Source organism: Pinus tabuliformis, chromosome 3_1 (assembly GCF_031772625.1).
Source record: "Pinus tabuliformis cultivar Carrire ecotype Pingquan chromosome 3_1, CPIR1, whole genome shotgun sequence".
In the NCBI taxonomy this organism is placed as follows: domain Eukaryota; kingdom Viridiplantae; phylum Streptophyta; class Pinopsida; order Pinales; family Pinaceae; genus Pinus; species Pinus tabuliformis.
Window position 1 is genome coordinate 418528347 of NC_142301.1, and position 12099 is coordinate 418540445.

A 12099-nucleotide genomic window follows, 5' to 3' on the forward strand; every position below is an offset into this window, starting at 1 on the left:
TAGTGACTCACTCAAAATAACTTCAACATGCACACACACTTTAAAGTCAACTCAAAGTCACTCACACTTGACTCAATTAACTAACACTCTAGATTTAGAAAACTATGCACCCATGTATTCGAAACTCGTGCAACATAGAATAAAAGCCTTCATGAGGAGACTTGCGATGAATCGCAAGACTTTGTAAAATTGTAAGTTTACCCTAAATCATCGTACCTTTTACCCTTCAAACATGCAATGGTTGCACCTTAGCTTTCAACAAAGTGTCTCACTTGTAAGCTTTTAAACTTGTGGTGATTCTGTCTTTATGATTTTTGAAAAATCGTTAGCCTTTTTCTCTCTTCTTATAGCTCTATTGGCTCCTTGAATCTTGTAAGCCTTTCTCAGCTTTGCTACCAATTTGTTGGAAAGGCAGATGAGGAAAGACACAAAATTTCACACACAAACAATAACACGAGCTGCGATTCTTCTACTGATAACGCAAACTTCATGATTACAATGAGCCCGTGAGGGGTATTTATATTTTTTCTACAAGCGACTCACTCAAATTAACTTCAACATGCACACACACTCTAAATTCAACTCAAAGTCCCTCACTCAATTCACTAAAACACTCTAAATTTAGACAACTCTACACCCACATATTGGAAACTTGTTCAACATAGAATAAAAGTCTTCGTGAGGAGACTTGTGATGAACTGCAAGAATTTTCAAAATCATAAGTTTACCCTAAATCATTGTACCTTTTACCCTTCAAACATGCGATGGTTGCACCTTAGCTTTCAACAAAGTATCGCACTTGTAAGCTTTTAAACATTTTTTTCTTTATGATTTTTGAAAAATCGTTAGTCTTTTTCTCTCTTCTTATAGCTCTATTGGCTCCTTGAATCTTGTAATCCTTCCTTAGCTTTGCTACCAATTTGTTGGAAACGCAGATGAGGAAAGACACAAAATTTTACACACAAACAATAACACGAGTTACAACTCTTCTATTGAGAACACAAACTTCATGATTAGAATGAACCCAGTGAGAGGTATTTATATTTTTTCAACTAGACTCACTCGAAATAACTTCAACATGCACACTTTCTAAATTCAACTCAAAATCACTCACACTTGATTTAATTATGTGACACTCTAAATTTAGACAACTTTACATGCTGAAATAATTAGCTATCTTTAATAATTATTTTCTTGTCTATAGGTTAAAAGAAGAACGTCGGTTATTTAAATGTTTGCATATCAAAGTTTCTTACAAAAAGATTGCATCTATGGGGTTTACACTTATTTTGTACGTTCTAGTATTTGATATGTTTCGTCGGAGGTTGTCAGATTAAGGGATGCATATCTGCATTACATGAGAGGTTTTCAGGTGAAAACTGTAATTTGGGGATTAAGGGTGGAGTTCAATACGAATCCTTGGAAAGCCTTTAATATTACTTATCTTCTACTTAAGTTAGTTTTTATCGCCTCATTGCACAATATTTATAATTTGTTAAACTTATGAAGTGCCATTTGAGATTTTTATCATGCTATTATCCATGCCATTCTCTGAATGTATGGCAACACAAGGATTTCGTAGTTTTAGGTCTTAAGTTTTAATGTATTTTGACAGATTTTATTCTTGTGACTGGTTGTGGGTATTTATGTTATTGTTGATACTTATGACATAGATCGCACAAGCTCTCAAGAACAAAAGCCACGACTTCTATAAAGTTTTCATTTCCAGTGCTTCGGGTAAAGCTCTATTTCTTGATTCCATCGACATGGACGAATCCATTGAGCATAAGTGAACCCATACAAGGAGGGCGAAGATATTACTGCAAAGTGGTGCCTGTAATGGCTAGACTTGCAACCCGCCAGATCAGTGCGGTTCGTGAGCTTTTGACAGTAGGGTGGCCATTTTAATCTCTCTGATAGTAGAACTCGCGGGGTTAGATGGGAATGGGAAACGGTTGCTCTAGGTGTTGAGACCTTCTATGGTGGTCAGCGAGGGATTCATTTCATCGAAGTCTATAGCCCATCACAACTAGAAAATCCGCGTACAGTACCGTCCTGGGAAAGATTCTGGCACTCGCAAGCGGGTTCCACGTGTCAGAAAATGAATAAGACAGACGAAAATGACAATCGGCATTATGATGAAGAGTGTTTGCCCAACCCAGTTATAACAGTCCTATAATCACTTCCGCTTTGTGCTGTCCACACTATTTTACATGCGATTAGCCTTAAAAATCAACCACTCACATCCTACGGTCAACAATTACGCCTCCATCCATATCGCTATATTATAACTTTTTATTTTCGCTTGCATTTGCCATTTAAAAGAAACTTCAGTGGTGATGTTATTTTTGGCGATCTTACTGTGTATATGAATGTTATAATGGTAAAAGGACTGCCTTCAAATTCTAGAATGGACACGCCACCATTTTCGAGTATCAAACGAAGGACACAAAGTCTTATGCAATGATATCTTAAACAAATCAAATTTCTGTGTTTAAAATTTAAAACCATGCATACTTCCCAATAATAACCGGCAACCTTCCAGACAGGATAGAAAATACATTAAATATGTTTAATAAACTGCAAGTTGTTGATCATGGAAAACTACAGTGGATGGATTCCAAACATAATGGCATGGATATATAAAATATTTCCACAGGAATCATTTTGCAATTTGGTCAGCCTGCAGAACTAACGGATTTTTCATAATTCCACTGTGCACACTTATCATAATTGAGGACCGATCAGAATATGCTAACAATTCCACGGTTATTTCACTCTGAATAAATCTTTCAATGTCATGTGGTTTCTCAACGGGAACCGACTTCCCAGAGTTGTTGAACATGTAACACACCTGCTCACCCCAACGCTTGCGGCTTGGTAGAGCCGCTCAGGAATATCTTGTCATGCCACATTGTAGCGTAGGTGGCAACGTCCATACTTTCAGGAAGAGAGGCCACCATTTGTCAAACATTCTCCTTACTATTAAATCGCATCACTTGCCGAATATGGAAGAAATACAAGTGCCCCAAGGCAGCTAAGCACGACCTCGGGCTTCCCCAAATAGTCCACATATTCTCCACTCTTCTCCAAACGGCTGAACTGGGATCGAATTCTTCCGCACTCTTATCGCATCGACCCTGTGAGTCTGTCGCGTAGCCGCTTATCACAGTGAATTTTCCATCCAAAAATACTCCGGGCATCGGTCTTGCTCTTCTCTCATGGCAGGCAGAACCTCCCACTTGTCATGTTTAACACTATGTGCATCTGCAATCCGTAGAGCGCTTTTCTTGCTGTCCTGTCCTCCGGCGAAGCAGATAAGCCCCTCCGGAGAAACAAAACAAGCGAAGAAGGATCGACTGGTTGGCATATCGGCTCAGCGGCGCCAAGTACCAAACATGAAGTCATAGATAAAGACAGAGTTCATGGCCTCCCAAGCGGAGGAATTCCATCCCCCAATCATAATTAGTTTATGATTTACCCAAACGCATGTTGAATGTGTAATTTCAACTGCGCAGCCGTACCATCGCCAGAAACCGTTCACGAAGCCTGCCTGAAATATTTCAAGCCTTCCGGCGAAGGAATATTCAGGTGATCGACTCCGATACGATATGGTGGCGACACGTGGCTCTCCCCATACGTCAGCCAACTTAAAATTTTGGAACGTATTGTTCAGTCATGTAATGGTTTCCGATATTGTTGTCCACCATCCGATTCGCTTGAATGTTCTCCGCCGTTGATCGTTTGAAGCTGCATACAAACCAACATCGAATTAAAACATTGAGTGGAGTAAAAGTTTTTGGGTTGACAGCCGTTAAAGTAATTTAATGAAATTAAATGTGTTGGTAGGATGGTTGGTAAATATTTTGTTTTTAATATTTCTTTTATGCACGAACCTATGGAGAACTTAAAGATAGGTATGGTGCATTTAAAGAAAAGCATGGACTTTGTGTTAATTTTTGTTTTTACGCAATGTAATATCCAAAAAGAAGATGGAGCTCATTTTTTTTTGTGGTGGACCATTTTTGAAAAATGGAGAGTTGTGCCTGCGCGTGTTTTTTGTGTGGCATGTATTGAACGCACAACAGTGCGAGAAATCATATAGAACAGAGATGTATTGTATTGGTTTGCCATCGCAGAACCAAGAAATAGCATGAAATCGTTTTGTAATATCCACAGCAGTGGAAAACAAGAAGTGGAAGAGTGCATGGTGTGAGTTTTTTTTATAACTGAATGTAATGAAATTTTTACTGTGTATATAAAAATTTGTTTTACAGCAGTAATGTAAAATGGGTTTTACAGCAGTAAACCCAGCACAGTAAATTCTCATGTGAAAACAGAGTTTTGGTTGAATGTTGTTTATGGTGAATCCCTCTCAGCAAAGAGGATGAAGTTTGTATCAGAGATTTTGTTTTAATGAATAGAAATCATTTTATGGTGGTGTTATACTCTGTTCCTCAGTAAAAAAAATTTAAGCTTCCCTGTGCACAAAAAGATCCTGTGGAGGTGAAACAGAGCATTGCCTCTGTGTTGTTTATTTTCTTTGTTTTTGGGATTTTCCCATTAAAAATCCCCAACAGTGGTATCAGAGCAGGTTTAGGCTCTTTGAAGGTGTTCAAGAAGCTGAAAGGAGGAGTTTGTTGCAGCAGTAAAACTTCTCAAGCAGAGTGAAGGCTCAGTCAAGAAAATACTCAGGTATTTCACAAAGTTTTTTTTGTGTTGCTGAAGAAGCAGTCAGTTGTTTTAAAATACACAGTCAAGAAATTGAAGCATAGTTGAGGCTACAAGAATGGCTGGCACAAGCACCAGTAATAGCATGGGTATGCAGCTCCCATTATTTGATGGTAAAAACTATGACTATTGGGCAATAACAATGAAAGCCTTGTTTGCTTCCCAAGACTTATGGGAAATAGTTGAGGAAGGTTTTGAACAACCAGCAGATGAAAATGAGTTTAATGCATTAACTCAAGGAGAGAAGGATCTGCTGAAGAGCTGCAAGAAGAAGGATTCAAAAGCCCTTTTCTTCTTGTATCAAGCAGTGCATGGAAGCGTGTTTCCAAGGTTAGCAGCAGCTAAGACATCCAATGAAGCATGGCAAACCCTCAAGACAGCCTATCAAGGCATGGAGAGAGTGAAGACAGCAAAACTGCAATTGCTGAGGAAGGATTTTGAGAATCTGAACATGAAGGAGTCAGACAACATTGACTCATTCTTCACACATGTTATTGGTTTGGTCACACAGATAAGGACTCATGGAGAAACCCTTGAAGATAGGATTGTGGAGAAAATATTGAGGGTCTTACCCTCAAAGTTTGATGCGATTGTCACCACCATTGAAGAGACAAAGGATCTCTCAAAATTTTCAGTTGATGAGCTTCATGCATCACTGATAACACATGAGCAGAGGTTGAGTAGGAATGAAAACTCATCTCTAGAGCAAGCCTTCAAGACCCAGATGTCCTTTGGAAGAGGAAGAGGTCAAGGCAGAGGAAATAAAAGAGGAAGAGGCAGAAGCCAGAACAGAGGTGGAAGGAACAGTCCAGCAAATGCTCAAGGAAGAGGCAGTAATCCAAATCAGAACCAAGGCCAAGGCATCAGCCAACAAGGAGGACAACATCATGCTCAAGGACAAAGGTATGAAAAATCCAATGTCCAATGCTATTATTGTAAAAAATATGGGCATTATGTCAGTGAATGTAGGAAGAAGCAGCATGATATGAGTAATAGACAAAATGCAAATGTTACTAGAGAAAACAGCAGCCAAAGTAATGTGTTATTAGCTTGTAACATGGCTGAAACAAATAGTGAGGACATATGGTTTTTAGACTCAGGTTGCAGCAACCATATGACAGGAAACATAGCCTTCTTTTCTGCTCTAGATCAGAATATGAAATCAGAAGTTACACTAGGAACTGATAGTAAAGTCTCTATTATGGGAAAAGAAGAGGTAAAAATATTTACAAAGCAAGGAGAAAGGAAAACCATAGCAGATGTCTACTATGTCCCTGGAATGAGATGTAACCTCTTGAGTATTGGACAGCTTGTCCATAAGGGGTACAATGTTTTCTTTAAAAATGATGTATGCACCATCATGGATATATCACTCAGCAAACGATGCATTGCTGAAGTAAAAATGACAAGGAATAGGATGTTCCCTCTCAGGATAAGGGCAGATTTGAAAAACAAAGGAGAAATTGCAGCAGTTACCCAAGAGGCTTTCCAAAGCGTGCCAAAGGATGATAATTGGTTGTGGCACTTGAGATTTGGACATCTCAATTTTGGAGGTCTTAATTTGTTGAGCAGGAAAGGAATGGTAAGAGGATTACCATTGATAGAGAAACCGGACAGCCTATGTGAAGGCTGCATATTGGGGAAACAACACAGAGAAAGTTTTCCATCAGGTAAAAGCATAAGGGCAAAGGCACCCTTAGAGATCATCCACTCAGATTTATGTGGACCAATGCAAGCTCCATCATTAGCAGGCAGCCAATATTTCCTAACATTCATTGATGATTTTACAAGAAAAACTTGTATATTTCCTTAAAAACAAAAGTGAAGTGTTTGAGAAATTCCAAAATTTCAAGGCATTTGTGGAAAACCAAAGCGCGCTGCATATTAAAGTTTTGAGAACTGATAGAGGAGGTGAGTATATCTCCTCCTAAGATTTTGTAGAGAAAATGGAATTCACAAACAGTTTACAGCTAGGTATACCCCACAGCAAAATGGAGTTGCTGAAAGGAAGAACATGACCATCATGGATATGGCGAGGAGCATGTTGAAGGCAAAGAATTTGCCAAATGATTATTGGGCTGAAGCTGTAAATTGTGCAGTGTATATTTTGAACAGGTGTCCTACAAAAGCAGTGTTGAACAAAGTGCCGAAAGAGGCATGGAGTGGGAGAAAGCAAGGAGTCACCCACATGAGAGTTTTTGGATGTGTGGCCTATGCACACATACCAGATCAGCTAAGGAGGAAGTTGGACAGCAAAGGGGAGAAATGTCTTTTCATTGGATACAGTGAGGAATCCAAAGCCTACAGGTTGTATATCCCATCTACCAAGAAGTTTTTTGTCAGCAGATATGTTCAATTCATTGAAGAGGAAGCTTGGGATGGAAGCATAGAGAAAACAGTGAATGTTAAAAATTGTTTGTCTCATGATGAAGATGAAGAGGAAGTGGCTGAAATGCATCCCCAAACAACAGCGCCAACACAAGGACAGCAAGGGACACCATTGAGGATAAATGAGAGTGCTTCTCCAAGCACACCACAAGGAGGAAATTCAAGTGCATCTTCAAGCACTTGCACACCAAATGAAAGAGGTAAGAAATTTAGAAATCTAAGTGATATTTATAATGAAGGAATGAATTCCTTATTTGCCTTGTATTGTCATGTTGATGATCCTATTCATTTCGAAGATGCAATCAAAGATAAGAAATGGATAGAAGCTATGGATGAGGAGATGAATGCCATAGAGAGAAACAAAACATAGGATTTGGTTGAGCTACCAAGAGACAAAGAAGTCATTGGTGTGAAATGGGTCTACAAGACCAAAAGCAATGCTGAAGGCAAGATAGAAAGGCACAAAGCAAGGCTGGTTGTCAAAGGGTACAAGCAGCAGTATGGGAGAGATTATGAGGAGACTTTCGCACCGGTTGCAAGAATGGAAACCGTGATAGCAGTGCTGTCCATAGCAGCACAAAACAAATGGAAAGTCTACCAAATGGACGTGAAGTCAGCATTCCTAAATGGAGTGTTAAAAGAAGAGGTGTACATTGAACAGCCTCTCGGCTATGAGAAGAAAGGTGAAGAGCACAAAGTGTGCAAATTGAAGAAAGCTCTTTATGGGCTGAAGCAAGCGGCAAGAGCATGGTTCAGCATGATAGATTCATATCTATTGGATAATGAATTCGACAAGTGTGAAGGAGAACCCACCGTCTACATCAAAGAAAAAGATGGTAAAATTTTGATTGTTGTCTTATATGTTGATGATGTGATTTTCACAGGTAATGATGATCAACTCATTGAGAATTTTAAATCAGTCATGAAGGAAGAATTTGAAATGACTGATATGGATTTCTTGAGATACTTCTTAGGCATAGAAGTAGATCAAAATGAAAAAGGAATTTTTATCTCACAAGCAAGATATGTAAATCAAGTATTGAGCAGATTTAACATGCAAGAATGCAAGGCAGCGATCACTCCCACAGTAATGGGATTAAAACTCAGCAGAGAGGACAGCAGCAAGGATTTTGATCCTAGTTTGTACAAGAGTATTGTTGGCAGCCTTATGTATTTAACAGCTACTAGGCCTGACATTATGTATGCTGTTAGTTTAATTTCCAGATTCATGGAGAGGCCAAAGGAGGCACATTGGCAGGCAGCAAAAAGAATTTTGAGGTATGTCAAAAGTACCAAAATGTTTGGAATTTTATATAGTGTCTCTGAACATTCAGATTTGGTTGGATACACTGATAGTGATTGGGCTGGAAGTGTAGATGATTGGAAAAGCACTTCCGGTTATGTTTTTTATATGGGTTCAGGAGCCATTTCATGGGCTTCTAAGAAGTAGTCCATTGTAGCATTGTCTACAGCAGAGGCTGAATATGTGGCAGCTACAGCAGCAGCATGTCAAGCAGTGTGGATGAGAAGAATGTTGAGGAGCTTAGGCCAAGAGCAGGCAAAAGCGACAATGATCTTTTGTGACAATAGCTCAGCTATTGCATTGTCAAAGAATTCAGTGTTTCATAACAAAACGAAACACATTGATACAAGGTTTCACTACATTAGAGAATTGGTGAACAATGGAGAAATTGTCCTAGAACATTGCAGGACTCAAGAACAGGTTGCAGACATCTTGACAAAGCCTCTGGATCATAAAAGCTTTGAATTTTTGAGAAAGTGTTTGGGTATGACCGAATGCCCAGCAGTTGAAATTAAAGGGGAGTGTTGAATGTGTAATTTCAACTGCGCAGCCGTACCATCGCCAGAAACCGTTCACGAAGCCTGCCTGAAATATTTCGCACCAGCCTTCCGGCGAAGGAATATTCAGGCGATCGACTCCGATACGATATGGTGGCGGCACGTGGCTCTCCCCATACGTCAGCCAACGTAAAATTTCGGAACGTATTGTTCAGTCATGTAATGGTTTCCGATATTGTTGTCCACCGTCCGATTCGCTTGAATGTTCTCCGCCGTTGATCGTTTGAAGCTGCATACAAACCAACATCGAATTAAAACATTGCGTGGAGTAAAAGTTTTTGGGTTGACCGCCGTTAAAGTAATTTAATGAAATTAAATGTGTTCGTAGGATGGTTGGTAAATATTTTGTTTTTAATATTTCTTTTATGCACGAACGTATGGAGAACTTAAAGATAGGTATGGTGCATTTAAAGAAAAGCATGGACTTTGTGTTAATTTTTGTTTTTACGCAATGTAATATCCAAAAAGAAGATGGAGCTCATTTGTTTTTGTGGTTGACCATTTTGAAAAATGGAGAGTGGTGCCTGCGCGTGTTTTTTGTGTGGTATGTATTGAACGCACAGCAGTGCGAGAAATCATATAGAACAGAGATGTATTGTATTGGTTTGCCATCGCAGAACCAAGAAATAGCATGAAATTGTTTTGTAATATCCACAGCAGTGGAAAACAAGAAGTGGAAGAGCGCATGGTGTGAGTTTTTTTTATAAGTGAATGTAATGAAATTTTTACTGTGTATGTAAACATTTGTTTTACAGCAGTAATGTAAAATGGGTTTTACAGCAGTAAACCCAGCACAGTAAATTCTCATGTGAAAACAGAGTTTTGGTTGAATGTTGTTTATGGTGAATCCCTCTCAGCAAAGAGGATGAAGTTTGCATCAGAAATTTTGTTTTAATGAATAGAAATCATTTTATGGTGGTGTTATACTCTGTTCCTCAATAAAAAAAATTTAAGCTCCCCCGTGCACAAAAAGATCCTGTGGAGGTGAAACAGAGCATTGCCTCTGTGTTGTTTATTTTCTTTGTTTTTAGGATTTTCCCATTAAAAATCCCCAACAACGCAGTGACAGAAGATGGGAATGCCATCAAAAAATTGGGGAATTGAAGGGAGCCGATCCCAGGTACCTTGTAGAAGGTCATACAGAGTTAACACTTAAACGAGGGCTCTCTGCCACTTATCCTTCTTAGTGGAATTCCCTTGAGGAATAGCCAGAATCAAACATATCAACTGCTCGCTAATCCCCTAGATCTTTCTGTCTTTGTAAAACCGAGAGCTACACAACATATCCTCCCAGTGTCTGCACACAACAGTGTAAGGGACTCTGAGCAGGCACTCTCGACCAATTTCGTATGGAATATTAGGTATAATATCCATGGATATCAGTATAAATCCATATATTACTCAAAATCAAACCAAAACCAGTCTATAGTTAAATCACAGGGATTTGTAACCATTCGTCTATCCTAAAAACAAATGAAGGCTATCAGCAAATATGGAAGGAGAAAAAAAAAGGAAAATCTTGCTCTTACCATCTGAAACTATTGTGCTAAGAACGAATGCAGGTCATGGCCAAATATGGAGATCGGAAAATATTGCACTAAAAACACCGGAAAATCTTGCCTTAAACAGGAATGAACAATATGAATAAATATGGAGAATACAACAGATGAGCTTGAGCAATTACAGAGAAGACAATGGATAAGCTTACGCCAAAAACATCGGAAATTTTGAGCTAAACCCAAATGAAGAGTCTCAAAAAATATGGGGGATACACTGGAAGAGCTAAGCACAAGAAAATCTTGCACTAAACCCTAATGAACAGTATAAACAAATATGGAGAATCCATCGGAAGATCTTCCGCTAAAAGCGAATCAATTATGTAAAAGTCATAAAGGAAAATCTTTCACTAAAAACACTAGAAAATATTGGACTAAACGCGAATGAAGAGTATGAACAAATGTGACAGAATACACAAGAAGACCTTGCGCTAAAACCAATGAGAAATTACCGAGAAGACAACGAACAATCTTGCACGAAGATCAACTCTTTAAAGCGAGGAGAATGAGAGACGTGCGAAAATATATAGAAAGTGAAGGTAGCCTAAATTTTCATATTTAAACTCATAAAATCACCGATGCAATCGAAGATGTGAGCGGTGCAAATATTTATGTATTCTCACACAACATTCCTGTGTCTGACGTGGTTCTTCAATCTTTGAAGGTATTTCAGAGCTTATCCGTTGAGTCGTGAAAAAAATTAATAACATCTCCTTGGGCACATGTTTCTCGAAACGCGAATAAAATATACTATTCTCACCATTTGGTAAAAGAGACTTGTGCTTAAATTAATTGTCGATTCCCTGAATATTTTGAGATCTTAATAAGTAAGTTATTTGAGCCCAATGGAGCTCCATGTATGATCAGCTCTGATGGTTAAGCTAACGCACTTGACCACAGTTTGTAGAAGAAAAACGCGGAACTAGGCTTCTATGGGAATACACAAATAATTTTCGCAAAGCCCACACTACATAGCGTGATATCACTTATGTAGTCAAACAAGGCGTTGGGGTTTGGAATTACCCCATCTATAATTGGTGGTATTTAGTTTAAATTGTTTACTTGGGACATAGCTTGAAATACAAAAACAACTTAGATCGTGATTTTTATTATTTTGTTTTAAACCATCAACAGTAGTAGTTTATCTAGCAGTATCCTATATAGCATCTGGCCCACCAGCGGTAGAGAAAGCAGAGGTGGGTAATAGGTTGGTAGGGGCTGCCTCGATATGTTGTGCCTTACTTTTTCCTCTGTCTCTGGAATCATGATTGACTAGTAAGTTAGGTCATGATTTTAAAAAATAAAAAATGGGGTGGGGGAGAATGGGAATATGAAATCCGTTAGATCTATGGAGATTTGAGTAATTTAGGGGTTATTAGTTTATAAGCAAATAGTTTAAAGTAAATGTGTGTCTGGACAAATATTGGAAACTCATTTTTAGTTACAATATTTCAATATTCAATCCTATCATATACTAATTTTTTGTTGTTGTTTATTCCATAAGAACCTAAAAGCTTGGTTGAAACTAATTAAGTTGTTTTTTTAGGACTTTCCACAATCACTT

General features: G+C 38.5%; 1 pseudogene; it reads right to left on the reverse strand.

Annotated features, from left to right (window-relative positions):
- Nucleotides 1–2662: 2662 nt before the first annotated feature.
- On the reverse strand, nt 2663–10353 carry LOC149187518 (F-box/kelch-repeat protein At1g80440-like; annotated as a pseudogene).
- Between the last annotated feature and the right edge of the window lie 1746 nt (nt 10354–12099).